This window comes from Canis lupus, chromosome 18 (assembly GCF_048164855.1).
Source record: "Canis lupus baileyi chromosome 18, mCanLup2.hap1, whole genome shotgun sequence".
In the NCBI taxonomy this organism is placed as follows: Eukaryota; Metazoa; Chordata; class Mammalia; order Carnivora; family Canidae; genus Canis; species Canis lupus.
In genome coordinates, this window is record NC_132855.1 from 41,937,246 (window position 1) to 41,953,190 (window position 15,945).

At 36.4% G+C, this 15,945-nt stretch overlaps 1 protein-coding gene across 15 annotated transcripts in view; it reads right to left on the minus strand.

Annotated features, from left to right (window-relative positions):
* Positions 1–15,741, minus strand: part of GNGT1 (G protein subunit gamma transducin 1) — a 340,161-nt gene extending 324,420 nt beyond the window's left edge. For 10 of the 15 annotated variants that reach the window (XM_072784166.1, XM_072784157.1, XM_072784137.1 and 7 more), the window contains exons 1-2: positions 15,658–15,741; positions 12,994–13,058 (exon numbers count right to left, since the gene is read on the minus strand). The gene's annotated coding sequence lies outside the window, so the exon portion shown is untranslated. The other 5 variants (XM_072784142.1, XM_072784138.1, XM_072784143.1 and 2 more) reach the window with 3 other exon arrangements.
* Positions 15,742–15,945: the final 204 nt, after the last annotated feature.

The following is a 15,945-nucleotide window of genomic DNA, read 5'->3' on the forward strand; positions in this document are numbered from 1 at the left end:
GTTGTGGGAATAATTCCTCTTCAGTGACAGCAAAGAACTCAGATTATTTCTGTGCAAAATAACATGGGCTAAACACACACACACACACACACACACATTCACTTGAATGAGGCTCTTTTAGGTAGAGCCAAATAGAATAAGAAGAAATGCTAAAGGGAAAAACTTTGAAATATCATTTCATTGTGAAAAAAAAAGAATGATGTGAGCAAATTTCTCCTTAGCAGAAAAAAAGTAAGAAAGTTGATTTGTCCTTCCCTATGGAAATAAGCATTTTCCCAATAATTAAAGAAGTTTGACAGTATTATTTGGCATGTAGTATTTATATGAACATGTATACCATTGTCTGGTGAGCATGACTGGACAGCAAGGAGAATTATTCAAGACAGGAAAGAAAAGAGATGACAGATTCTTGATTTGATGTCACCTTAGAGTTAACCTAATGTTTTATCTTGACTGATTGCAGAAACTTCTGAAAGAATTATAAAAGATTTGAGGGTGTGGTGGTTTAAAATATGTCCACAAACTTTTTGATAGCCCTTCCTTCCAAGTGGCAGTTTTATTTCCCTCTTCTTTAGTCTGGGCTGGATTCAGTGATTCACTTCTGATGAATGATGTATGGCAGAGGTGATGGTTTGTGATGTGCAAGATTAGGACACAAAAGGCATTTTGGCTTTCTCCTCTTGGATCACACACTCTGGAGGAAGCTGCTGCCTTGTCATTAAGAACTCAAGGAGCTCTATAGAAAAGCCCATGTGGTAAGAGACTGGACCTAAACCAACAGCTATGTGAGGACACCATCATGGAACTGGATATCCCAGCTCCAGCCAAGCCTTCAAAAGACAGTCATACCACTTGTTAAGAGTGAGTGCAACCTTATGAGAAACTCTGAACCAAAACCACCCAACTTAGACATTTCCAGATTCCTATCTACCAATGAGATAATAAATGTTTGTTGTTTTAAAGCTCTTAAATTTGGGGGATAATTTGTTATACAATAGAGTAGGGAGGAGTTGAACTTCCTCTATCCATTAATCCCAGATGCATAAAATAAAGTACTTGAAAGTGCTCAAGAAAATAACCCCATGATGCAGGTAGGTCTTACTGATCTTTGTTTTCATCTTTCCCCATGAGAGACAGCCTCACCCTTAGCTAATCATAGACTTGATCTTTAACCCCAGAAATTAAGAGAAGAACTGATACATGCAGCATTTTGGGCTTATAGAGAAAGAAACTCCTCCTCAACCCCTCTCCTCCTTACTGTGCCTCAGTGATGAATCCAACTCTGGTGAAAAGTACTCTAGCACCAATAAAGTGCATGTATTACACTGAATTTTGCAGAGAGGAAACACTGGTTAACAAATCTGGCACAGAAAGGGGTGGCCCCATTTAGATAATTCCCATGAAACCTAGATGGTGACCAGCTTGAAGCTTCTGCCACAAAATTGGGCCACGCAATCTGTTTCTTACTACTCTTTTTCTTTTCTAGCTACAAGTTTGAGATAAGCCCAGAACTTGTTTTCCTTCAAAAAACAAATTCTAGCTCTTTCTCTCTCCTCCCTTTCTTCTTCTTCTTGCAAACTAGACTTGGCTTCTTGTTCCACCAGGAGAACACTTAGAATAGACTCTTTTGCACAACTCCATTCTAGGCAGTGGAGGCAAATACCAATCTCTAATCTCTTGCTCACTTGCTCATGTTCTCACACTCTTTTTCTCTCCCTCTCTCACTGAGCTTCTCTCTGACTGCTTTTTCTCAAACACAAGCACGGGTGTTGTCATCAGTGCGAAGTTCCTAGATTCCAATAGGAATCTTGAGGGGAAGTAGCCTACTCTGCATAAGGAAAAACAGCTTTTCTGTGAACTTTAGCTACCTATTTACAGCTTTACATTGGGTTCTAAAGCAAAAACCCTAGCCAAGAATGAAATATCACTTTGCCTTCTTTCTGCACATATATGTCTTTGGGACTTTTAAGAAGAGGCAGAAACAGGGCTCAGATGTTACTTGGTTATAAGTGACCAGGTTTCTTTAAATTCATATACAACTAAGTGAAGTAGTAATTGTTGGCTTGCATTATTTGGGGTATCAAATTAAGAAACAGAAATAGTGTCATCAGCCGAGATAAACTGCTTCTCATATAGTCAGGTTAATGCTAGTAAAATGTGAGGAATTACAGAATTATTCAAGCAAGAATTGGGCACTGTAATAGCAGGCAGTGTCAAGTTCAAAGTAAGGCACATTGGAAATAGCAATTTAACATCCTTTGTCCTGATTTTGTAGTTTCCATACCCAACTCCCACTATTTGAGGAGGCAGTTTTGCCTGAGTATGAACTGTGGAATTGGATCACAGCTGATAAGCTGTGAAATAATTTAACCACTTGGAGAAAGAAGAATAAAAAAAGACCCAAGAGTTATCACTGTCATGACAGCTTAACAAAATCTTCTGTTTGGTGTGAAAAGAACTTATAAAAAGCAAAACTCTAGTCAGTCTAAAGTGAGTATAATATATAATAAAAGTATGCTTTGAGTGTCTGGTAGATGCCAAATTCATTATATGATTATCTCATTTAATTTTCATTAAAAATGACTGTGAAGGTAGCACTATTATTATTGCTGTTTTACAGATAAGGAAACTAATGCTTAAAGAATTTAAATGTGTTAGTGATGATCACACGAAGAGTCAGGAGGCAAATCTAGGTAAGCTCACTCCAGAATGTCCATTCCTAACCACCTCATTATTGTATCTTGAACAGGAAAGAATTCTGAAAATACGTACTATTAAATATAGCCAGATTTCACTCATGGGAATACTTAAGACCTAATGATTTCAAAGAAGAAAAATGAGAATACTTATTTACTATGTCTTTTCCTGGCTACCAACCTAGTAATATAAGATTCATCTGTCTATCTCTTATTCTAACATCATGGATCACAGGAACTCCCATCTTTCCTTTCTGACTCAAAGCTGGGTTTCCAGGAGATAGTCTTCATGTAGATCAAAACTGCCAACTTCTTCCATGTTCAAAACACAGTCAGGTCACCATGGTCATTGTCCTACCTAGCAGTTCCAAGCGTCTAAGAGAAAATCTATACTCTGTACCCATCATTGTTGCCCAGAGAAGCCATTGTAAAATGCTCTTCCCTTACCTGCATCATGAACAGATGGTTTTCCTATCTACATCAAATGTTCTGGCATTGAATCCACAAGATAACATTGCTCTAAGCCCTCAGCTTTGAACAGGAATATCAGCGACATCTGCTGTTTGACTCTGTATTATTTCCTTCTTGCTTTAGAACTCTGGCATTGAGCCTGAGGGAGATAGCTAGACAAATCTGAGTATCACCTCACTGTGACAAAATGTAAGTGTGCTCTCTTCATGTCATGAAGATATTTTTCCCTGGGCCTTATGAAAATCAGGGAAAGTTGAGCAGGCAGGGCTGGCGGTCAGCCCCCAGAGTGGATACTGGTTTTCTCAGGAACCAGGGTCCTTAGTACCTCATGGAAATAGCCCCTGGCAGGTCCACTAACCAACCCTCAAAAAATGACCAGATAAAACTGAATCTGCAAGAGACAGAGGGTATTATTCTGGCATTCTGGATATGTTGTCATAGACACATCATCACTCAGTCATAGGATGGCCAATATATTACAACCTATTCAAGTTTCCACTTATAAAATATATCCTCTAGGGGAACCTGGGTGGCTCAGTCAGTTAAGCATCCAACTCCTGATTTTGGCTCAGGTCACGATACCAGGATTTTGAAATCAAGCCCTGCATCAGGCTCCATACCAAGTGGAGAGTCTCTCTCTCTCCCTCTGCCCCTCCCTGTTCTGTGTGCTCACTCACTCTTTCTCCCCTTCTCTCTGTCTCCCTCTCTAAACAAATAAACAAATCAAATGCATGTTCTAGCTTTGTATCAGATAGTTTATGATAATATTAAGTATTTTTTTATTATTAAAAGCTCAACAATTCTGTATAAATTACAATCTTTATATTTAGGAAATCTTCTAATTGAGCATAAATTTGCAAGGCAAGTTTGTGGGGAAAGGATGTAAAATAACCTTTTTTGAATCAATTTGGGCTGTCTTTTCTGACATCCCTGGTACACAAAACTCACCAGTAGGAAGAATGGACAAAAAGCATAAGAAATATAACGCCCTTTGGGAAAGAAGAATTTGAGAACTTAACCTCTGTTCTCCAAGATTAAAATTAAGGAAGATTGGCAGGACAGACTGAGTTGGCCTTTCTGAGGTCCACTGGCAGTATGGATTCTAAAGATCCCCAAAAGAAGTGAACTAAGTGGGAAAGGGCAGTTTGGACTGTTGACATAGAACCTCGGGGTTCACAGGAAACACGCCAGGACTGGTTATAGCACAGTGAATCTGGAACTGGAAGCCCTTTGGGACTTAGCCAACTTGCTTTGGGAAAAAAATGGTTGAGCATGTCAGTTATTCTACATCAGAACCTCTTGGTACTGTGGTCACCACAAAGCTGGGAAGGATATCTCTACAGAGTGGAATTAGCATTCTAAGTCTTGTGTGGGACTTGTCCTGAACAGTGTCACTAGGTGCAACAAGAAGCGATAACAAGAGTAGACTCATAAACTTCCAGTTGTCTCTCAGTCTGGCATTTGGAAATAGGATTAAAATTTCACTCTATTAAAACTGAATAAATCTTAGGATTCTTGGGCAAATTTAATATAAAAGGATGCAAGAAACATTTAGTGGCTTTCTAGCAATTAAGAACATTTGGAACATAAATCAATTTATAATAGGATTATTTATACATATATTTCCCCAAAATGATGAAATTTCCTTATATTGGCTTTTCTGCTCACCTATCTTCCTGTCCTGGCTGCCTTACTCTTGTTCCTCAGGATCATCTCCCAAATGAACCACCTATACCCAAGTCCTTGTCTCAAGTTCTGCTTTAGGGGAACACAAACTAAGGCAAGGGCTTTGAGAAGCAACAGTGGAATAACCAAATTCAAAGCAGGGACAAAAGCTTGAGCAACAGCACAATAGTGGAGTAGAGGGTGTTATCAAGATCATCTACGTAAACTAGCATGGCTCTAGCATAGTCTTTGAAGTGAGGCAACAATGAAGAGTACACTAGATAGAAAAATTTTGTGAGAACTCAAGCTAGAAAATTCCAAACTGTAGAATGATTTGTATGTCAAACTGAAGAGTTTGGACTTTATTTTTTAAACATGTAATGATTCATAGAAGGTTTCTGAGCAGTGAAATGGCAGTTCAGATGTGTATTTCAGGGAGACAGGTCCAACAGAGGTATGGAGGACAGAGAAAACTGGGGAAATAGAAAGACACTTTAAAAGACTACCACATGTTCCAGGGGAGAAAAAAAAAAATAAGTCCTTGAATTAAGGTAGTGGCAGTAAAAGTGGAAAAGAGGGTAAATATTTGAGAGCTATTTAAGAGATAGAATCAACTGGAAGGCAATATAATGTAATTGCTAATAGTGCAAACGCTGGAGTCAGAGTGCCTGAATTTCAGTCCTGTATCCATCACTGCCCAGGTTTCACTTGGGGCAGAATCTTAAACTTTCTAAACCCTGGTTTCCTCATACGTAGTGTAGGAATGTTAACACTAAATACCTGATAGGGGTATGGGGTATTAGTTGAAATAATGTTGAGTTCTGGGCAGTGTCTGGCAGACCATCATCATCAAGACCATCATTATCATCATCATCATTATCAACATCATTGACTGAGTATAGAAACCTTATAAAAATAGATGAGACAGTAGAGGATGAAAATCCAGAGGATAGGGCAGCCGGGGTGGCTCAGCAGTTTAGCCCCGCCTTTGGCCCAGGGTGTGATCCTGGAGTCCTGGGATCCAGTCCCATGTCGGGCTCCCAGCATGGAGCCTGCTTCTCCCTCTGCCTCTCTCTGCCTCTCTCTCTCTGTGTCTGTGTCTCATGAATAAATAAATAAAATCTTAAAAAAAGAAAAGAAAGAAAGAAGAAAGAAAAGAAAGAAGAAAGAAAGAAAGAAAGAAAGAAAGAAAGAAAGAAAGAAAGAAAAGAAAAGAAAGAAAGAAAGAAAGAAAGAAAGAAAGAAAGAAAGAAAGAAAAAATCCAGAGGATAAAGACAGAGTTGTCATGGAAGTCAACTAACCTGGGTCAAGGACTGGTTATTGAAAATGTGGGGGCAGGGTCTGTATGACAAAGGGTGGGGTATTCAATTAGAAGATAGACAAGTTTGCCAGGTTTGTATAAATAGTGTGATTTGAAAAAGGAATTATTTTTCTCGTTGGCAGGTAACAACTTCCTAAACAGTTAGGGATTTCTTGCCATACTGCATTTAATCAAAGTCTTTTTTTCTGAATTAAGTAGTCTTATAGATTATATTGCACTGAGTTTCTGCCATTGGGAAACGAGAACTTATATTATTTTGTAAATTGAATTATTTTCTGAAAGCACTAATTTGGAGGACTGAATACTAAAAATTCCCATCACTGGCTTGGAATTAACTTAGTAATTTTCTTATATTTTATATTAGTGTAACAGTGTGCTGGTATACTGACTGTGACAGCGTTGCTAATTGTCTTCCCCCAAATCCATTCTTTCCATTCATGCTTAGTAAAAAGAACCCAATTTTATTTGGATGACAATGTTACTAGCTAAAAAACAACATGTTGCACATTTTCTTGTGAAAATATGTAGCTCAAGTTAATGAAATGTGAACAGAAGACTTGTGTAAGACTTCTGAGAAACTATAGCTTGCCGCTAAGGATGACAGAGCACCAAGATAAAGGGAGTTTAGATCCTTGATGATCCTGGAGTCATCACATGCCAGGCAGGAGCTGCCTACCTCTACCCATCACTATGAATGAGCTAGGACTTTCTTATGTGTTAAGGTCCTATTATTTTGAGTGTTCCCATTTTATATAACCAAATCTGACTCTAACCATTACAGGACAAATTAAATTGAACCATCATTGACCTAAGTTGTTGTCAAACATTAGGTAATTTCAAGTTAAAACTGGAGTAAATAGTTAAGTAGACGATTCAAGTAATTAAAATTTATAAATGGAGTTTATAGCTGAGTTTAATCCATGAAGATGAATATAATAATTATTTGAAAGCTGAGGAATGAATCAAAGTTAGGAAATAATAGGAAATTCAATTGTCTTGAATTTGTCCACATTTCCAGTATTGTACACAGAGCATAAGGAACAAAGACAACAAAGTGTTTGGACTATTTCCATACATAATTACCATTCTTAGGATAAACGGAAAATGTTCAAATGCAACAGAAGTGCAGAAATTCATTTTAATCTCCAATATGTACTGAAGTATCTATACTTTCCTTTTATCATTTTTTGAAGAAAGTGTGCCATTTCTAAGGTAATATGATTCTTAAAGATAAATCTTATGATAATCCACTATACATACAATTAATAATAAAAGAAATAGCAGATTGTGAAAAAAATCATGAATATGCTTGCTAAAATCTCTTCCCAGAATTTTGCTATAATTTGGCTATAATTTTTCTGTTTTATCATTTATGTGGGGTTTCTCAACTGATTGCATTAATTCAAGACTGAAAAAACATCGAGAGGTATTGATCACACAATATGGTATTTCCAGAAGGCAAGAGAGGGAAAGAATGGAACAATAATAGGTGGGACAGCAAGTACAAATCTTCTTTGTAAATTGGAAAAAAATGAAAAAATAATAATTAATGAGATATAGGATGTAGGTAATCAGACTCAATTTCTGTCAGGAAATGGAGAAGGCAACTCCAAATAGCACGTTTCTTGGCAAAAAAAGAAACTGATCCATTTCAAGTGTCACACTAATCAGAAAGTATCACTTGTACCTTCATCTTATTTTGTTTTATGCTTTATTGCAGAGTAATTTATCTAACCCTACAACTTCAGTCATCACTTGCTTACAGAGGAGTTTCAAATGTCTATCTCCAGGCATCACTTCTGCCCTAAATCCTAGATCTGAATACTTTTATCTTCAATTGAATGTCAGATAAGCATCAACAACACAAAGACATTAAAAATGGAAAGTAACTTTTTTTCCCCTGCCCTCCTCCCAACTCACATACTCTCTACGTTGGTTAATGTCATCACTTTTAGTATCTCTTTCTACCTACTGTCTCTCTCATCCCCAAATGGACTTAACCCTGCAAGGTTCCTTTTATTTATTTCCTCCTTTTCATTGTCATTGCTAATTACCTAAGTTAGCCACCATTACCCCAATCTCTCAGACCACTAGATATCCTTATAACTGGTCTCCATCCTTTTTGTCCCTTTCCCCTTCAAGTACAGTTTATTTTCTAAAATATAGAATAGATCTGACCATACTTAACCTCCTTAAAAAGCCTTCAATGACAATCCATCCCTTACCACCGTTATATTTTTACCTCCTGTCACTTATTTCTCATGACCTTATGCTGCGATGACATGAAGCAATTCACGTTTCCTCAAATAAGTTATGCACTTGGGGCCTTCATGACTTGCCTGGTGCTCTTTCCTCTGCATGAGATGCCTTTACTTCCCTTCTCTGCTGTTCATACTGCTTGTATATGTACATCTGTGGCACCTTCTTTGCACTTCTATATGACAATGAATTGATCTCTCTTCTTTGTGCTCTTAAAGCATTTAATATACACCTCTATTAAAACATTTATATCTTGTGTGGTACTTAATTGTTTACTTCCCTTTCCACCACTAGACTGTGAGCTCTTTCAGAGCAGAGATCTTATTTTATTCATTTTTATATCCTTAATATATAACACCCTATCTTGTACATAGAAGGTGTTTGATTTTCCGAAGTTGCTATAAAACATACAGTCATGTTACCCAAATAAAGGTTGTTTTTTGTTTTATATATTTTCCTTTCTCCCTGAAAAAAAAAATTATCCATTACTATAGTTGTATTCTCAAAAGGTAATGATTTGAAATAAGCAGAGAATCAAACCTGGGAGATACTCAGATTACTGTTGCATTTACACAGCACATTTTAAGTTCACTATAGTGCTTAATAATCACCCTAATTATTTATTAAAATTTAACTCTCTTTTCCAGTTAATTAAACTTGCATTTGGTAAAGCTATCCAATTTTGGCAGATAAGCAGCTTTTCTATGCGTATGTATATGTGTTAAAGGCTGACTGGATACAATTTTTATAGCAGTAGAAGTTTCCAAATTCCTCATTCTTCTTAAATACATGGCAATATCACTAATTTAATATAGGAGGGCTCTCCCAAGGAAACAGTGAGATCTATTGCCTCTAAAGGGGTAAGTCTTAAATAATTTAGAGAATTGTTATTTTCTTCCTTTATATATCCACATGCTTATAGATTAAAAGTACTTTAAAAAAACAAACACATAAATATTAAAAGACTTTAGCATGGGTTTTGGTCCTTCTAAATAATTTATCCTACTATGAGTAAGTGATCTAGATTTTATCCTAACAACAAAAAAATGCAGAGCCCTTGTTACTTCAGACATTCCCATCTCAGAAACATACTAATTCCAACACAGTGTGTTCCTCTTTTAGGAGAAATTTGCCTTCCTCTCTGTTTTTGGATGCAGGTGCTATTTTTGGAGTACACAAGCAGAGGCAGACACATTTTACAGATGTGCAGAGTCTCTGGAACTGCTGATATGATTCTGGAGCTTCAATCACAAAAATATCACACTCCAGTAGGAGTCAATCTGCTCGTGCACCATTCTGTAAGTGGCTTCCTCTGGACATCCAAATTGGAATGGCATTGAAAGTCGATTACAAGTTCCCTTTTATTTAAGAGGGCTGTAATTTCTTTCTTTTTAAAACAGCTTTTATTATGTAATTATAGAATATTTTAAATATACCAGAGAAATACAGAAAATAACTTAGCCTTTCATATAACCATCATCTAGATTTGACAGGTGTTAATATTTTGTCATAATTTACTTTAAATTTTTTTAAGAAATTAAACTGTTTGATATCCTAACTACCACTCCCCATCCTTTCTCCTTCTCTTTCATCTAAGTGGTAATGCACAAATAGTGGAATATCTAATTTATGAATGTACCTTATTATAATAAAAATATAAAGGGCTTCTTTTAACTAGGGACTTGACAATTACAAAAAAGAATGGATTCATTTAAATTTGTGAATCCATACTCTATAGTCTAGAGCAGGAGTTGGCAAACTTTTTAGGTAAACAGGCAAGATAGTAAATATTTCAGGTCTCTGTTGCAACTGCTCAACTCTGCTTTTGTAGTGCAAAAGCAGCCATGGATGACACACAAATGAATGAGCATAGCTGTCTTCCCATATACATTTATTTACAAAAACAGATGGCAAGCCAGATTTGACCTACAGAGTGTTGTTTGCTGACCCTTGCACTGGACAGTCTAGATTGAGCTATTTAATCTTATTAAAGTTACCTAAAGCACAAGTATATTTAGAATAAGCTATAATTTTCACTGTAGTTCTTGTAATAACTTCTCCAAAAGAGATAAAAATTGTTTCCAATATCCATTCTCCCCTTCTTTTATAGTGATACAATTTTTAGTCCCTGGTGGTCTGGAATAAAGATTGATTTCCCCATTGGATTTTTCCCACACTTCTTTGTAATTTGTGGCCATAGGACTAAGTGGTACCCAATAAGTACAAGAGTCACGTGATAGCATCTGTGAACTTTCCTTAAAAGAAAGTTGGCGCATACTGTTTGATACTTTTTCCTATGCTCTCTGCATCCTGCTGCTTGAAATGTGGTTGCAATCACTGGAACGCTGTCTTAGCTTAAGAGGACATGAGCCTTACCCTAGGAATGAGAGCAACAAAATGAAAGGAACCCAGGTCATTGGGAACTTGATAGGACCAGATCCTATTAGCCATATTATCCTTCAGATGCCCATCTCGTTACATTTTTTGATGAGAGAAATAGACATTAATATTATTAATCATAATTATTTGAGGTTCATGCAGCCATACCTAATTCCTACTGATCACTTTCAGCAATAGACATCCTTAGATCCACCCAACATCAGTACTCTTGTCTAACGGAATCTCCTCCCTGCACATCCAGATTCTGCATTACTCACTTCTTTCACCATGGAACCAGCCTAGCGATTGATCATATTTATTTACTTTAGGAAGTTATACAAAATGTAAAGGCAACATCAGTCTCGTCTCCACAACTGTTCAAAGCAAAGACCTAAAATGCTATACAGAAACCTTAGCCTTTATTTCCCTGATTCTGACTAATACTAATACCTTTGGTAGACTCAAATGGTAAAAATTTCAGCGTGCCTTGTTCTAAATGCTTGAACCTATTACCCTAAATAACAAACTTCTTTTAGCTATGTTGTCAGGTGTTATTTCTACACAGACTCTGCTATAATGGCAGTTGATGTCACTTGGGCTGCCATAGTTGTGACTGAAAAAAAAAAAAAAAACAGATTCTAGAGTGAGCAAAACCTGTAAAGAGTTACCCCAATGCACAAAAACCATCTAATCTATACTTTGAACTTCCTATCATATATCACCCTAAATATAACATCCTGGGTTTGGAGTAATTGACTTCATACCTGGTTTTATGTAAAACACTTTCACTCATCAGATCCTAGATGATGACTGGAAGAGGTAAGTTGCAAAGAGAATTACAATCCCAATTTAAATGTAATTTAAAATAAGAGAAAGATAAGCAGATACAATTAATATTTCAAGCATGGAAAAACTACTAGAGAGAAAAGAGACAGAATGTTAATGTTGCTTATCTGTGACTGGTGAAGTTATAGGTGATTTATTTCTTCCTTTTTATTTTCTAAATATTCTACAACAAACATTTATTACTTTTGAAAACAGAAAAAAATGTATAATTCAAGTTCCTGAAAAACTCGATTAAATAAAGAAAACACGTAGAATGAAAAATATGAGGAAAATCAACACGGCACAGCAATTAAAAGCAAATAATAGATCAACAGTTCTCATTTATCCGCAATAATAGAAGACAATAGAGATTTAGCTCCCCTAAAGAGCAAATGACCCAATGTTCAATTTCACTTTCATTGGTTTTGGACTACCTGTGCAATTAACCTTCCAATCTTTTCTTCTCTGAGCCTATGAATCTCAGCTTCCCCCCTCTGTGAAATTGTACCCATTGCTTAGAGCTACCAAGGAACTGAAAATTGATATGAAAGCACCTGGATTTCAATTCCTAGCAGATGAATAATCAATTCCTATCTTTATAATAGCAGATGTTCAGTCAATTCATGAAATGCTATGTAAGTGCACACTGAGCATCGGTGCCCTATGGGAAACAAAGATAAATGGGAAAGACTTCACCCTCTACCCAAGAACATCACAATTGAGTTAGAGGGTAAGAAATAATCCAAATAGTTACAATGCAATGCTCCTCATAAGAGAACACAGCACAGTGAAGTTCAGGGGCAAATTAAGAAAGTTTTTACAGAGCAGAGTATTCCAGTGTAAAGACATAAATAAACACTCTAGTAACAGGAATGAAAATTAGGAATTCTAAAGTTGGCTATTGCACCAACTATGTGATCCAGGACAGGGTTACAAACCCTTTCTGAGTTTCAGATTCATCCTTTTTCCAATTAGGAGGATTTTCCCAGATGACCTCTAAGGTAACTTCTGCTTTTATAACAAACAACACTGATACAGTATTTCATGTAAGAGTTGATCTAATCTCTTCATAGCTACCACTATAGCTACAGATACATACATATATATATGATAGTGTATGTGTGATACATAGTACAAGGACATATATATGTTTAATCTTCATATTAACCTTAAAATACAAATGCAATTATTTTTTTGTCTTATTTTTCTGCTGAGGTACTGCATGAAGCATAGAAAGATACATCACCTAAAGTCACATGACCAGGATTCGAATCCAGGCACTTCCCAGTCAGTACCATCTGAGTGAAGCCTTGAAAAATGTTTATGATTCTATTAGAAGTAATGAAAAAGGAGTGCTTTCCGGAGTGGAAACTCACCATGTTGCCAAGCAATAGAGCTTTAGGGAGGCAGCATGTGATCCAGAAAAAGTACACCCTCGGACCTAAACACAAGAGTCGGAATATTTGTTCGTTTTGTGACAGTAATAAATTTCTTTAATACTCTAAGCTTTAAGTATCTGTAAATTAAGGATAACAGGATCTACCTTGTAGGGCTAAAATGAAGATCAAATACAATCATGTAAAATGCCAAACTCCATATCTGACACATAGTGGGTACGTAATAAATTGAAGCTATTACTACTAGTGGGTGAATAGCCTAGTGCGGCCAAAAGATGTCAGAATAGGGTTAGAAGTGGACAATGATTGGCAACAGAGGCTGGTAAGATCTTAAATGTCCAGAAAGTTTAGATTTTTTTATGGAGTTACTTAAGTTTTCAAGGAGGCTGTTTTGTATGTCTACAGTCAGTATTAAACTTGAATTTCATGAGCACTCATGCGGTGGGCAGTAGGAAGATGTCCTGAGAAAGGATCCTGTGCTAAATAATAAAGATGTATGGGAAATAATCCAAATCTATTCATGAGGACATTGACTCTGACCTCCCAGTTAACAGGATTGTTGAATTTTCTGGATAAAAAGATACATTATTATATTCTGGAACTGTCGATTCCTTAAAGGCTGAAATTATAGAAAGGAATTTTTAAATAGGAAATGATTGAACTGCCTTTATTCATTTATCATCTAAAGGTCAATGTCAAATCTATGACTTTTCATCTCGAGCAAATAAGGATGTGTCCAGGAAAAAAAAAAGATGGGAGAAAAAAACCCATAAACTAAAAAAAAAAAAAAAAAAGAAAAGAAAATAGTCTGAATTTAACCTACTTGGACAATCACAAGTTGAGAATGAATGTGGAGTCAGGCAATTCCACCAATAAATAATCAACACTTTCACTGAATATGGGCTATATGCCTTACACTTTACTAAAGGCTTCACATGCTTTATTTTGATTAATTGCCACAGCATACTCATAGCTAAGTATTTTATTTATCACCATTTTTTCAAATGAGAAAACTGAGGCTCAGAAACAGTAATTTGTCAAGAATATTGAGATGTTAAATATCTTGAACCAGGTTTGAAAACCAATCTTGTTGCTTTATTATTTACTGCAAAATGATAACATCACTATCTGTACCACTTCTACCCACATCTTAACCATCACCACCACCACTGTCACAACCACTAGCAATACCACCATCACCATTATGACTACCACAACCACCTCTTCCTACATTATTACTACAATAATGACTATCACCAATACACCTACAACCTCCATCACCACCAATACCACCACTAATACTTCACCAGCAATACTCCCTTCTTCTCTAAGGAAGACTACCTTCTTTAGACTGAATAGTCTTCCAGAAAAAAATATATACTCATAATTTATATTACTTTATATATTTATATTACATCTCCTAAGAATAAATTTCTCTCCCAAATTTCCCCTACGTGAGGGGGCATGTCCTCATCAACAACACTCTTTTCTTAGAACAACTGTCTTATAAATGGTTGCTAAGATATTTTGAGATCAGGAAGACAGAATTAATCCTATTTCCAAAGCCATACAGTAAATGTATTCTATAGATAAAGAATATTTCTAAATTTTAAAAGAATAATGTTTATAAGATGAAGGGCATACTAAAGGGAAATGATTCTAAAGCTTTACTACTCAAAGGATGATCCATATACCAGCATCATGGGCATGGGAGCCTGTTAGAAAGGCAGAGTCTCAGGCCCTGGATCTGATATATCGGAATCTGCATTTTAACAAGAGCCCCAGGTGATCCGTAACACATTAAAATTTTAGAAGCCCTGCCCTAAATCCCTTTAATCAAATCTATCATTCTGCATATAACAGTGGGTGATTTTTGTCTGTTTTTTTAAATAGCTCAGTCAGCCTCATAAGAAATAGAATAACGTTTATTTTTAAATAATAGTATACAGCTGTTTTTAAAAAGCTAAGAATCTAGCTGGCTGATCACTGAGTGATGGAAATAAAAACACATATTCTTTCTTAGGGGAAGGCAGGCTGCTATAAGAAGAGAAATTTTGAGTATATGGGAAAGCAGTATTAGAAAAGGGTTAAAAAAGCAAGGTAAAATATGAACAGTTATTTGAAAGAAACAATAACATAGAGAAAACATTCTTTAAATAGAACAGAAATAAAGAGGACATGGGAAAATGCTGCCCCCCTTTGAAGTAGAGAAGGGAAAGCTGGTAAAAGCTGACGCTAAAGTGGCAGAGGCTGTTAATGAGGTTCTAAAGACGTGTTTTTCACTCCCGCCCCGCTGTATCTAGTGATCTGTAATCAAATTAGTACTCTGTAGTCAATTTTTAAGAACAACAACCTCTGTGACTAGGGTAGCTTAAGAATCACCCCCGGGATGAAATACCTGCTCGCATAGCCCCTTCCTCTCTGTTAATCCTTGCTCCTGGCCATGCTCTTTCTCTTAATGCTGAAACTCGCCTTCATCTTTTTAGTTTCCACCTTTGAAACATGCGTGCACCCTCGTTATCATCTTCCTCTCTAAATAACATACGCAATTAAAATCAATTTTTGAAGTATGCTTAGATGCCTACCATGGGCCTATCCTTCTATCATTGAGAATCCAAATTTTAGGAAATTAGAGAGGCCCACCTAATCTGACGTAAAGCAGTCCATCAGATTCTTCATTCCTTAGGAATCGGCATCTCTATTGTCTACTCCTGTCTTCTCTTGCCACCCAGGATTGGTGCTCACCCGGGCAGCAGATTCCAAATTCTATAAAAACATTGTCATATGTTTAAGGCCTCAACGTTAGCAACTGGGTCCATTATTTTCTCTCCCTATTTTTATTTTGCCTTTAAATATCTTTTTCTCAGTGTTTTATCCTGATTTCATTTTATTTTCTACCCTTTACATGCCCTGGCCATGCAAATTATCATC